Here is a 14548-nt window from a genome sequence, read left to right as displayed (position 1 = left end):
AAGGACCACGGTTGCCAAGGTTAGGCACCGGAATGCTTGGCCTTGGCTTGCCAAAGCAGGGCATTGCTGGGTTGGGCTCCCTTGGCCTTTTGGGCGCCTTTGACGATGTCTTGCGAAGACCATGGGCACAAGGCCATGGCATATGGTGAGGAAAGGACCACGGTTGCCAAGGTTAGGCACCGGAATGCTTGGCCTTGGCTTGCCAAAGCAGGGCATTAGAACCGAAGAACCGGACCAGACCGAACCGATTATGTTCATTCCAAACAATTCTCTTACGATTCTCCAATGGAATACTGGTAAGCCCTTGGTAATTTCCTTATGCTAATTGCAAATACCGTAGACAGTGCTAAATTAGCAAACCAAAGAAGCCTAAGGGGCCGTTTGGATACGCGGATTTTATAAGTTGGATTTCCTCCAAATCATAGTTGGGAGACGGGAGAAGGAGACCAGCTGTCATTTTCTGTTTTCTTGCTGTTCTATCCGCCGTCAGCAAAGGAAGGGAATATGAAAGGAGGAAGGTATAAGCCGAAAGCAGGTTTTGGGTCTTTCTTTCGTTTCCAACCCGAGAAGAAAATGGAACTCAATCTGACTTCCAGCACATAAAACCTCCATCCTTTCTCATAGTAGGTGGAATGCCATATTTAAAACAGAACTTGGAATGAAAAGAAACTAACACTGATTATAGCACATACATATTCGTAGAATAGGAAGCCTATCCTATAATATAATAGAATATCCCTACTCATCCTTTCCTAAACAATCTCTCTCTGTCTCTCTCTCTTATTCTTTAGTAGCCATTCCTAGATGGTCTACCAAGGTCATAACATAAAACATAATAGATAACAGAATAATGGAAACTCAGAGTTGGTTTACATAAATCAAAATGTCTGGGCAACAGAGAAAAAGAAATGACCAGAAGGCAATTTAACATCGTACCACGGAACAGATAATTACTCTGACAGGTGTTAAAGAAAATCAGCGTTGGTTTGCATAAATCAAAATGTCTTGGTAACAGAGAAAAAGGCATGACCAGAAGGCAATGTAACACCCGACCACGGAACAAAGAACTACTCTGAGAGGAGAAATACAAAACCCTGTGTTGCAAGGTTACTGCATTATGCATTATGGCTTCTCAAAAAGGCACCACACTATTTGTATTATGCAATCTTAACCAAGAGGAAGGATTGAATTAGGTTCTAGTCTTTTTATATAAGAGGAACACCCCAATGAAACCGTAGTAAAAGATGCAGTTTCATAGAAGTAGCTGTAGGGAGTGAACAAAAATGGTGAATGGTGATGAACCATTATTTTCTCTTCTAGAGAGACTTGTTATAGGCCCGGAACCAAAAAAGTTTCACCCATTTCGGGCAAAACGAAATGAAATTTACAACAATGGTTTTGCCTAATGAACAGACATATTGACATGCTCTGATGCCCCTTATAGGAGGTTTACAATGAAACAATTTTGGATTTTAAAATGAAATACTTAATATAGCCAATGAATTCACTACAGTGATGTTTATATTAATAAATCTTGCTATTAGAATTTGAAGTTGGGCACTACTTGATGCATTTCCAACATGGTACTAGATTCTGAGATTTCTTTTTATAGAAAAAGGATCCTTCCAGGAGAAACCTAATCAATTAGTACGATAGATTCCTCGGCCAGTGCTGTCGTTTATGAAAACTAAAAAGCTACTTTTATCAATTCAGCAAATCTTTAAGTTGAACCACTACAATAATGAGATATTTGAAAACACACTTCTCCTTTAACTGAAGACCCAACAAGTATCAAGACCAACGAATCAATAGGTTATATTTAATAATGCAGACCATGCAGACAATATATGCTGTCCCCAGGGATGCAAACAAAGCATCCCTCTACAAGCTATCCATCTGGCCAATTATGACCTCCACGTTTAACCATCTTTGAGTGAGTCCACAGTAAGGCCAGAGAAAGATTAAAATTTCCTTAGAGCAGGGCAATAGATGGAAAGATATGCAGACCACAGAGACCACAATATCCTAAGTCTCACAAACCAGTGTGCTACAGTTGCAGAACTTGAACCTTGCTGCTTCTTAAAACACATTTGCTTGCATGATAACACGCTAGCATGGAAAAAATCTCCCTCCCACAGCGGTCAGAAAGTTCACGGATCCTTTAAGCATTACCATTGCTTATCAGCCAATCTGGTTCTGATGGTTATTGGTATCTTAAAGAACAATATCTTAAAGGATTCTTTTCCCTTATCTCAATCTTTTCTCCTTCCCACAGTGGTCAGAAAGTTCACGGACCCTTTAAGCATAATTACCATTGCTTATCAGCCAATCTGGTTCTGATCGTCATTGGTACCTTAAAGAATAATATCTTAAAGGGATTCTTTTCCCTTATCTCAATCTTTCCACACAAGTAGCGGTTAATCTAGAAGATGAGAGGGCTTCTTTCGTAACTTTAAGTATGCAGAATTAAAACTTAGAACAATTATAGCAAGGTGAACCTTCCGCTAGACCCGCCAGTAAAACCGGACCGAAAAGCAATAAATTGCATTATGTCACCTAGGGAAAAATGATAAAATCTAAAAATGCAAAGGAAACACACTTTAGACATACGGTCTTTACCCATTTCTAGTATAGAATCTTAAAACCCACAGGTGCATGTGTATAAGAAACAACTCATTTATCAAATTTACTGAGATTACAACCCAATGAATTATATGTGAAACTAAGATTTTCAAGGATACTGATATAATTAAGCACCTTGATGCCTTTTTATTTAACTAAATACCTCAAAAATAAAATGATAATACAAATTTTAAGAAGTGCTTGCATGAAATGGGTACAGTTGGCACCCATGGTTGCATTCACACGACAGCCCATCTGGATTTATCAAAAATTGCTTGAACCAGAACACGCATTAACACTTTCTAAGACCGTATAAATCTGTTCAATCAAAGCATACCTCCAAAATACAAAAATTATTCCATATGCTCAACTGAAAATTCATACTTGTGAAAAACACTTGCCAAACACCAATGACTGCCTGGCCTTATTAATCAATAGATCTATCTATATGCAATGAAAAAGGGTATCAAGAAATACATGTATAAATATAGACATTATTACCATTCCAAAATAAATAAATAAATAAAGATAGACATAATTAGTAAAGTTGCCTAAATCACCAACAAAACCTAACCCACTCCCTAAAATTTCTCTGTACTAAATATACAGTCCAAAAATAAGTTCCTGTACCAGTGTTTCAAATGTGGATGTGGGTCAAAACGTGGCCAAATCAAATCCTAGTTGACTCGGCACAAAGCGGTCAAGTACTAGGTGACAAGGCTGAGTACTTGGTTGAGACGATCATAAATTGGGAGAGCAAAGGAGTTTTGATCGACTTTGTAAGGCAAAATGCGGACTTGGACAAGGACACAGCCAAGGCAAAAAGGGAGTCGACTCGGAGGAGTCAACGACAACGCAAGGGAGTTTTAAAACTATGAGCCATAGGCGACATACTAATCAAGTAAAATATCCTTGAAAACTCATGATTAAAATTGCAGAAAAACTACCAAACTCCTTCAAAATCTACTGACTTCCTGGAATAATTATCTATTAAATTTAGGAGATCTGCTTTAATCATTCAATTTCAGACAACTCATTGAAAGAGATTGTATCATCTGATCAAAACAAACTTGGGCCATTGGAAATCCACGGTGGGATCCACCTGATGGGCGACTCTGGTTAGAGGATTCAGTCATCCATGTGTTTGTGCATCGCACATGCCTTTTTACAAGCAGTTCCAGGAGCAAACAGTAAATTATTGTCAATATCCATTTGTTTATCCAAAACATTTAAATTTTCTCTCTTAAAAGAAAGCACATAAGAAAATAAAATGTGTCAATCTCTTCCAATAAAATGAATAACTAAGAGAAAGAATACGTATGCAGAGCAGTGACCATCCTGGCACCTTGTTAAGACTTAGGTCTTAGGACCAAGAATATTTACATGAATAACCATTGATACAACTCACAAGGTCAGCAAATAAAATAGTGGCTTAAGAGCGTAAGTCCTTTAAGCAAATGTGTTCACTACTTTTAATCTTGAAAATCAACAATAAGGAGATCTGATGAAAGCAATACCATTAGCATATAAGATATTACTCTCAAACAGACAGAGAATAATACAACCCCGCAGCTATGAACAATAAAAAATACTCATAAATGAAAAGGCAGAGTAAAGCCAATTATCAAATCATACATCTCACTCTCTTGTGTGAAGTAGTCTCCAAGATATATAATATTGCTAACTTTTACATAAATGAAACACGAGAACTTTTTTTTTTTTTAAGAAAAGAAAAGAAAGAAACATGGGAATTAAGAGTCATCCTTGATAGAATTTTGCATAAGCATAATATTAATTCCCACCAGAATTGGAATGTAATGCTCATGTATAACTTTTCAAAGATCCAAAGGAACAATGCTTGTGATGAGCTACGATACCTTCTTGTAATTCTGATCACATGACACTCAGGTTATTGATAAGCGCGAGTCAACACAGTTTTGCATTGCTCCCAAAGAGGCAAGCTGCAGGCAACAGGTAAGCTCTAATTTGTGGTTCAACATCCATAATTGAACCCTATACGGCTATGAGGTCGGATATCAAGCAGAAATGTGTTTATTAAGTCAAATGTTAATATTTTCAATTGTGGGAAACCACAATCTTTAATTGGCAACTGCGATTGAATGCATAAAAAGATGACTGCTACCTCTAAAACTAAAGAAGCCTTGTGCAGGAAATCATTAATCTTTAACGGAACATTTGACAACCATGAGTTTTTTTTTTCATGATAAGCTATTGTCTCTAAGTGGTGAGAGAGGGGTAGGGCGGGTGAAGTGACTAAAACTCAGGAAAATAGTGTCTCAGAGTGGTGAGGAGTGGCTAAAAATCAGGAAACAAAAAACTCTACTCAAAACAGGACCGACTTTTTCCTGACTTTTAGCCACTTCTCAGTTCTCACCGTCATCTCAATCGTGTCCCCTCAAATCTCTCTCCTTCTCCCACCCGCCCTACACCTCTCTCACCACTTGGAGAGAATAATTTATCATAAAAAAAAATCCCTGGCTGCCAGACATGGCCTAAAAGCAATATTGACTCTCACTGATGATACAACTGGATACTCCGGAATTCTTAAGCTTCTAATAAAAACCCAAAATACCTGGGCTAAAGAAATTAAGTCACAATAGCATTGTAAGCACACATATGTTTCATAAAAAAATGCGAATTGTCCTGGTTACTAATTGACAACAAAAGTACATTAAGTTCACTTGTTGACGCCTAATTAGATAGAGGAAAATTAGCACAATGAGATAATGGGGCACATATGCTTACACTGGCAATGGATTTCATAATCACCCCATTATAGTTTTTCTACGTCAATGTAAGGCCCTGTTTGTTTAATATTATGACAACCAATTGTGAGTGCCAAACCGATTATTGGACTCAAAATTATGCTTAAATTTGAGTCCAACAATCAGTTTAGCACTCAAATCGCTTGTCATAATTTTAAGGCCCCGTTCGTTTAAGATTACGAGAACCTTTTGTGAGTCCCAAACCACTATTGGACTCACTCAAAATTATGTATAACTATGAGTCTAATAATAGGTTTGCACCCACAATCAGTTCTCGTAATCTTAAACGAACAGGGCCTAAACAAACATGGCCTGATTCATTTTCAGAAATTCAGTATTCATTCTTAATTTTGAACATGAGAAACAATAATTCAATCATAAGCAACACATATGAACGCAAAAACAATTCAAAGATAGAAGACAGACATAAAAGACTCCCAATACACTTGGAGATTGAGTGATAACAAACACAAGAACAATTTTCAAAATCCAGTAAAGCTTTTGTTTTCCTATAGAAAGAGTCAGAAAATCACTAATACCTGCCTTGCAATCCAAGAGGCAGATGAAACCCCCATCTTTTCACCATCATAAACCGCTTAGCGTCCCATAAATGCATTCTAAGTCTCTTCGTTCCATCCCCCGAAGTACCAAACCCTAACTCTGGATTCTTCTTGAACTCAATTCTCCTTTGGATTCTACGCGAAACCTTCTTCCAATCCTTCTCTGGAACCAAATCTTCGTTCTTTTTTATTTTCTCTACTTTCCTCCTCTTTTTCCATCTGTTCTTCGCAACACGATTATCATAACCAGTCGTTCTCCTCCTCGATCGAAAATCGTTGTTTACTCGATTTGTTTCGATCGAGAGCAGTGATTCGAGCTCTGGAGCTCGGGACTCTGCAAATTTCTGAACGTCTAGGGCTCGTGGGGATGGGTTTGTAGAGGTAAGAGATTGTTTACTTCTCTCTGATGCCATTAGAGGCTCATGAAAGGAACCCTAAACCCTAAGGCGCCAAATAGAAACTTTTCTTAACAAAACATGCTTCAAGTAGATAAAAATAGAAACCCTAGAGATAGAGGAGAGACGGAGGAGGAGATGTGAAAAAAACCCTTTTTGCACAAAAAGGAAAGTCACTAAAAAGGTAATATTTTCGCATTCTAATTGTTGGTTCTCCCACCTCTTAATCACCATTACCATCTATCTTAATCACAGTTACCATATCTTTCAACTCTATATACATAGCAAGGGAGAGGCAGAGAGAGTGAGACAGAAAAGAGAGAAGGAGAAAGAGAGAAATATGGGAAAGAGGAAGATTGAAATTAAGGAGATAGAGAAGAAGGACACGAGGCAAGTCTGCTTCTCAAAGAGACGCAAAGGCATCTTCAAGAAAGCAGCAGAACTTTGCATGCTCTGCAATGCACAAATCGCGATTATCGCCTTCTCACCCGGCGGAAAACCTTTCGTTTTCGGTCACCCAAATGCCGAAACAACCATCAATCAATACCTCTCCAATGCCCCATCATCTTCAACCAATGGAACCCACCTTCAAACACCACTCATTGATCATGTTAATGGAGTTGAACGCCAAATTACGGTCGAAAAAGGACGAACAAAGAGGTTTAAGGCTGAGAATATTGGGAATGATGGTTTGTTTTGGTGGGATTTGGTGAACATTGATGAATATAATGATAAGGATAACAATTGGAGAGTTTACAAGGAGACTTGGAGAAGGTAAGAGAGAAGGTTGGGTTGCGTCTTGAGGAGTTGAATAGAGCTTCCATTGTCGAACCTCTCGCCAGCTGTACGGGTTTTAACGAGCTTCTGCCATTGCGAGATTGGATTAATTTCGATGATCTTCCTGATAATTTCACCTCCTAATTTCTTGTTTTTTTTTCCATTCTTTCCAGGTTTTTTCTACAATTTTAGCCTGGTGGTATGGTCGGTTCAGATAAGTTTGCTGTATTTCTTACATGTTTTTGTTTTATTTATCCCTCATTGGAAGATTTTGGTGATTGTTATTGCGGTATGGAAACTAAAGAACAATGATACATAATTTAGGTATATTGCCTTTTTTTTTTGGTTTAAAAAGTGACTTTTGATGGTTGTTCGAGCTTTAAGAAATATTCCGTTTTGAATTCTGGGTTTTGATTTGTAGTTGTGTAGTGTGAACTATTTAATTTTCTTCTCCGACCCACCTACAAACAATAGCTGTTTCAATTAACTCACAGATCTGCTCTCTCTCTCTCTCTCTCTCTCTCTCTCTCTCTAGTGTGTTTCTCTAATCGTTTGCAGAGATGGTCTCTGTCATTATTTAACCTCTAAAGTTGGGTAAAGGGTGCAAGTAAGAAAATTAAAGAGTAATGGGAATTCTGCTACTATTTTATTTTTGAGTTAATTTTGAGGGTTTTTCTTGAAAAGATATTCAGTTCAAAAATCTGGTTTCTAATGGATTTTTTTTTTGGAAAAATCGTTAAAAAAATGCAAACATTAGGTTGTATTGTGAATCAAGGGTACCTTTTGTTTTTTAGTAAAAGAGGGGTTGTCAGGTACTTTTAGAAGAGACTTAAAGACAAGAATACCCTCCTACCTCTTTTTCCCTCCACCTTTTTACTCCTTTCCCCATGCACTTTTCACCTTTTCACCTACTCTTTCACCTTTTCCCTCCACATTCTTCTTCCTCAAGCCTTCCCAAATGTGGGAAACTCCATGAAAGGCCATGGAAGCTTGCCATTGCCACCTTTTGTAAGCTCCATCCCCATTGGCTTTTGAAAGAAAACCCCATTGGTTCTCTTGAGTTTTCTTTGGGTGCTCCGATAGGTCCATTTTCCACAATTTAGTACTTAGATTTTGGATGTTGTTTTCTTGTTTTTTTGTGATTTTGTTTATTCTCATCCTCTCTATTGTGATGTATTTGTCTAGTTATTCTCATCTCTTTCTCTCTCTTTCTCTCAATGGTTGAATGGTTGAATGGTTTTAAAGTTATAAATGGTTCAATGGTTGTAAACCCATTATCAAACCCATTATCCAACCTATTTGGTTACTCTATTTAGACACTCATAAGAACTCATTTATACAGTTGGAACCATTATGTAGACCTCGGAACCACAATTTAGTGGTTCTAATTGTGGTTCCAAGAGTATAAGTAGTGGTTCCAAGAGTGTAAGTTATGGTTCCAAGAGTGTAAATAGGGATTCATGCATTGTAAAAGTGATCATGAGTGTATTAAAAGTGGTTTAGGTACTCATAATTAGTATGATACACTTGGAACCATTACGTAGATCTCGAAATCACAATTTAGTGGTTCCAAGAGTGTAAATTATGGTTCCAAGAGGGAAAATTAGGGGTTCATACATTGTAAAAGTAATTATGAGTGTATTGGTAGTGGCTTAGGTACTCATACTAAGTATGTATACAATCAAAACCATTATTGGAACTACAATTTAGTAGTTTCGAAGGTTGCAAAAGTGATAATGAGTGTATTAATAGTAGCTTAGGTACTCATAATCAGTATGCGTACAATCAGAACCATTACGTAGACCTCGGAACCATAATTTAGTGGTTCCAAGAGTGTAAATAGTGGTTCCAAGAGTATAAGTTATGGTTCCAAGAGTGTAAATAGGGATTCATGCATTGTAAAAGTGATCATGAGTGTATTAAAAGTTGTTTAGGTACTCATAATCAGTATGTATACACTTGGAACCATTACGTAGATCTCAGAACCACAATTTAGTGGTTCCAAGAGTGTAAATAGTGGTTCCAAGAGTGTAAATTATGGTTGGAAGAGTTTAAATAGGGGTTCATACAGTGTAAAAGTGATCATGAGTGTATTGATAGTGGTTTAGGTACTCATACTCAGCATGTGCACAAAAAGTATTGTACGCCAATGATCCAAACTGTCCATTTGTTGAGCCACACGATAGCAGGTTGTCCAAAAAATCATTACCATAGAATTATCCTAAGTTCCTAACTGCCCTATTTATAGATGCCTCACAAGTCACACCATATAAAATCTCGTTAAAGAAGAACTATCATTTAAAAAAGTAAGGGTTTTGCTAACAAGTGCCCTAAAGGCACATGTTAAGGGAATAAGGGGCATTTAATTGCCCTTGGGATCTTGATTTTACACATGTTTTGATAAATAAAATCCCAAAAGATGCGTAGAAAATCTCAAATTATGTGTAAAATCATGATCCTAAGGGCAATTAAATGCCCCCTAACAAGGCACTCGTTAGCAAAACCCAAAAAAATAATTGTGAAATAACACCTACCTTTAAAGATCGGAGGGTTAGTATCATCCTGTGGTGATGGACTACATGGTGCAACTTTTTTAAGTTGTGGACCAACAAATGAATGGTTTGGATCATCCAGTGAAGTTGACCCACTGTATTTTTTTCAAAAATATTGGACTTCACCCTTCCCTTTGCTTCCAGGTTTTTTGTCCCGTACATGGAGAGAGAGAGAGAGAGAGAGAGAGAGAGAGAGAGAGAGAGAGAGAGAGAGAGAGAGAGAGGTGGATGTGATGGGTAAAAGTAAAACTATGTTTTTAAAAAGAGAGGGGTATTTTCGTCCAAATGCATCTCTTACCGTACATGACATCTCCTCTTTTACAATATTAGAAAAGGTACCCTTGATTGACAACATCAACAAATGTTTGTATTTTTTTAACAACTAGTAAAAATGCACGTGCGGCATATTTACATAGGAAAAATAAAAACTAAGATTTTCCAATAGGATTTAAGGGTACCTAAAAGGTCAAACACTAATTACAATATATTTTTTTTTATTGATAAGCTGGGGTTTGGCGTGGACCGCTACTATTGCATTGTATGGTTATTGTATTGAATTACAGTATCTCTTTGGCAACAACAAAACATGCTACAAAATCCAAAAGGCAAAATGCATTACCTTGTGAAGAACAACAAAGTTTAGGAAGTAAAACTTCATTATCAAAATATTAAATAGAGATTGGATGGCCAGTGGACAGACTTAAAATTATTAAACATAGATTGGATGGTCAGTCAGTTTCCTTATTTCAGCATTTGGACAGTATGTTGGCTGAATATTTTTTTACATGTAAGATGCTTCATCTCTTTGTTAGGAAATTTAAAAAATGTCTGTTGTTGTGTGACAATTTTTGTCCATCCAAATGTGACGTATTCTCTATTTATGCCTAAAATTTTGGAAGAATATAAAGTTGTGTTTCCTATGATAAAATAGCAAAAAGGAGGGATGATAAAATTCGAAGTTACAAAAAAGAAGAAGATAAAGAAGAATAATATGGAAGAGAGAAAGCCCTTATAATGTTTAAAACCTACTTACATGACTCAAACTTGAAAATTTCAAGTCAAAAAATATAGTAAAGAAAAATCAAGATTAAGATCAAATCATTTAGGAAAATATTCGCAAAGCAAAATTCAACCCTTGATTTTCTTCCATTTCCAAAGATGCTATTTATGAAAATTGAAGGAAGTAAACCATCTGATTTATGATTTCTTGTTTACACATCATATGAAAATGAAGATGTTTTTCATAGAATTGGGCAATGGGCCTCAAATGCCACCTTTGTGTTTATGCATTAGGAGGCTTTCTTTGAAAAAGAAAGTAGAAAGATCACACTTACTTACTGATCTTTTAAAGCTAGCCACTAGTAGCACCTTAGCAAGTCCGGTAGGTGCGTTTTATATCAGACTGATATGTTTAATATCAAAACATCATGCTTAGAACCAACCTGCTGAAAAAATTCAGCGAACAAATGCATTATAAAGCATTTATATGAAGAAGACTGTTGTGGATAACTCAGAAATAGAAAGGTAAACGAAATACATAAATATAATAGGAGAGATAATTTTGAGGTGAAGATTAGTAGAAAAATCGGTGCATTGATGTAAAAGTTGAAAGCCTATCAAAATTAAAGCAGTGATACAAAATTATTGATATAAAGAGGGACCATTTCAAAAGTAAAGCAATGATGCTAAAGCAACAATTTTTGCATGTCATGGTGGTTCATTTTTGTTTATCAAGATGAGATCATATAAGTGAATGATCTAGTCACAAATAATCACACTTAGAGCCTCTTTGGATGTTTCTAAAAATTATATTCGCAACAGAGATTGGGGTTTTAAAGGTGTAGGACCAGATGACGTTCCGTCTTGTTCCCGAGATTTTAGTGACAAGGTATAAATCGTAGTGGCAATTCAAAGTTTGGAAGGAAACCATTAACAGTTCAAATTTTATTGATTAACATGAGTATAAAATTTGCATCATGGTTTAAGAAATTCCATTAGGCCACGTTTGGATACCAACAAGATTTAGATTTGGATTTAGTTGATAGTTTGAATTAGATCAGATCCTTAGAATTTCCAAATCAGTTACAACAGTGCAAAAAATTCTGATTTTCAAATCTTTTCTGCGAGACATTATTTGGAAATCAACGTTTGTGGCAACTTCCGTCACCATCGCTGCTCCTCGACGTTGCTCCGGAAGCAGCGAGGCATCCCTCCCTCCCTCACTCTCTCTCTCTCTCTCTCTCTCTCTCTCTCTCTCTCTTAAAACATGATCATGAAGATGATTGATGTGTTTTGTATCCAAAACTCAAATCCAAATCAAAATACAAATGCACGAGGTATCCAAACGGGCCCTTATTCGAATGCTTTGGTGTGTAAGAAAGCTTTCAGATAATTAAATCATCCAATCTCATTTCTACTGTTGTATTAATCACAACTAGAGCTGTCTTTTGGGATTTGCCACTTGCTTCTATTTAATTTGCCCAGTCAATATGCCATACACGTGCAATTAGGGGTGTAAACGAGCCAAGCCGAGCTGAGCTTGGCCCAGCTCGGCTTGGGTCGTTAAGCTCAAAACCTGAGCTCGGGCTTGGCTCGGGCTCGAACCAGGCTCGGGCTCGGTTCAGCTCGGCCAGGCCCGCGAGCCCGTGCGAGCTTGCCGGAATTAATGGAGGTCTAGATAGATCGTAGTGATGTGATGAGGATGGATAGATATGAGGGAGTAGATGGAAGAAATGGGGTAGGGTTTTGCTGCTAGCATAAGGGAGAAATGAAATGGGTTTGGGTTTGTGAGGGAAGCCAAAGGCAGAAGAAGGTATAGGCTGAGGTGGGTTTGTGTCGGCGGATTCCGGTGGGATCATCAGAATTAATGGGTATGGCCGGATTTAACACAGAAACGGATGATGAAATCATGAAAATGATGGCTGTGGTGAGGTGGTGGTGGAGGTGGTGGTGACGATGGCCGGCGGGAAGGATTTGCTGGAGGAAGCCCATCTTTTTTTCTCTCTAAGCTCTCTCTCTGTTATTTTTTAAAAAAATCAAGAAGGGAAATGAGTAAAAGGTATTCATTGGATAATATGGTAGAACCTGATAAGGCATTCATGTTTTTTTGGGGAGAAAGGGCTAGCAATTACATCACCCATTAATGCTCTGTTGTCTTTGGTCAATAAAGAAGTGCTAGTGAAGACCCTATGGCTAAGGCACTGTCAGTGCTAGGAAGCATCTTTTGTACAGCCTGTATGTGTGTCTTCAATAATCACACCAACTCCTCGTCTTTTCTTCATTTTTTTATCCATTTCCCTGTATGTGTGTATATAATATAATATTTAAATACATTAAATCCTTAACGAGCCAAGCCGAGCCGAGCCTGGTCTAGCTCGGGCTTGGCTCGTTAAGCTTAACGAGCTTGGCCAGCTCCTTAACGAGCCGAGCCGAGCCGAGCTCGAGCGAGCTTCCGAGCCCGAGCCAAAATTGACACCCTTACGTGTAATGCACGTGCGTGCAACTAAGGTATTTTGTAATGAAATTTAGTATAAGCATAGAAAACTTATTTCGAATTTTATAGAAATTTTCCATTTTTCAATTAATTAAAATAAGTTGTCAAGTAATTAAAATAAGGTGATAGAGATAGAGGGGTGCCAATATCCAATAAGATGATTTTAATAGAAGCTTTCTATAATTTTTTGGAGTCACTACTATTATGCCAAAAGAAAAAAAAAAAATTAAAATCCTGCTGCTCTCTACCATATATTGGTACCATAGACCCCAATATTCATGAAATTCCTGATTAATGGAGGGGAAATGATCTGTTGCATTCATACATTTTGATAATGACACTCCTTAGCTCTCATTATTAATTAAATTATTTTTTAACCCGGAAGGGATCTCGGAACCCGGGGCGGTACCCAAAGTTCCGCACAGATCACACTGTAGGATGATCCAAACCGTTCATATGATGAGCCCAAACGTTGATATGTTGCAATTAAATTTTTTTTCCAAATCTCTGATAGAGTTAAAAGAGGATGGTTACTTTATCTCCGCCCAAACAAATAGGGAAGATTAAGTGGCATGAGTAGCTTTGCAGAAAAATTAAAAGAAAAAAATAATTCATTCCTACAAGGTAAGACGCACACTATTTTCTTGCTTTTGCAATTAATAACAGCCATATCAGATGAATTAAATGAATAAGACAAATTTTATAAAAAAATTTGCTTGTCTGGCTGTTCTCACGTGCAAAACCCAGCCGCGAAATTGCCTAGCAAAGGAGCTTGTAGTCTTAATATTAATATTTTTTATAAAGATAAGTAGCTTTGCAGAGATTTTTTGGGAAGGGAAAATCTTGTCTGACATCAGTAGTATTTTTTGGGAAGGAAATCGGTGATTTTTGTACGCTTATTGAACACAAGTGGCGGTAAGGGAAAGGAGACAGTTGGCTTTTTTTGGTCGTATTTGTAGGGGTAAGAGGGGCATTGAAATGACGAAAAAAAGATAGGAACGAAGAACATTAACTAAAGAATAGCCATCAACAGGCGGGACACAATGAGAATATCACCAAAAGAACGTGCCGAAAAAATTAGGGTTCTCCCTTTTTAGTATATAGTAAGGAAGTATAGGATAAGGATTTTCCCAATATAAAATGGTTATAAAATATTTGAAGGAAAAGACTGTTTAGCGTACAGCATTTTAAATTGATTCAAATCCTTATCCTTACTATTCTAAAAGCGTGAACCAACGAAAGTTCGTCAACCAACTTTTGGTCAAATTCCCTCTAAGTCCCAGTTTTTATTTTGTGAAACTTCCTGACAGGTCCTATTTTCTTAGGATTTTTTCGTCATTTTGGCCTGTGCTTTACCCATGGG

General features: G+C 37.2%; 1 long non-coding RNA gene across 1 annotated transcript; it reads right to left on the bottom strand.

Moving 5' to 3' along the window:
* Positions 1 to 4195: 4195 nt before the first annotated feature.
* LOC143887425 (uncharacterized) lies at positions 4196 to 7526 on the bottom strand. The gene is made up of 2 exons (XR_013254173.1): positions 5948 to 7526; positions 4196 to 4583 (listed from the first exon to the last, which is right to left on the bottom strand). It is a non-coding gene; the product is annotated as an uncharacterized LOC143887425 (long non-coding RNA).
* Positions 7527 to 14548: the final 7022 nt, after the last annotated feature.

The sequence above is a fragment of the Tasmannia lanceolata genome, unplaced genomic scaffold (genome assembly GCF_043159265.1).
Source record: "Tasmannia lanceolata isolate RefF3 unplaced genomic scaffold, GAP_Taslan_0.1 ptg000012l, whole genome shotgun sequence".
Lineage (NCBI taxonomy): Eukaryota > Viridiplantae > Streptophyta > Magnoliopsida > Canellales > Winteraceae > Tasmannia > Tasmannia lanceolata.
Note: the sequence above shows the minus strand (reverse complement) of the source record. Positions and strands in the feature narration are given on the sequence as shown.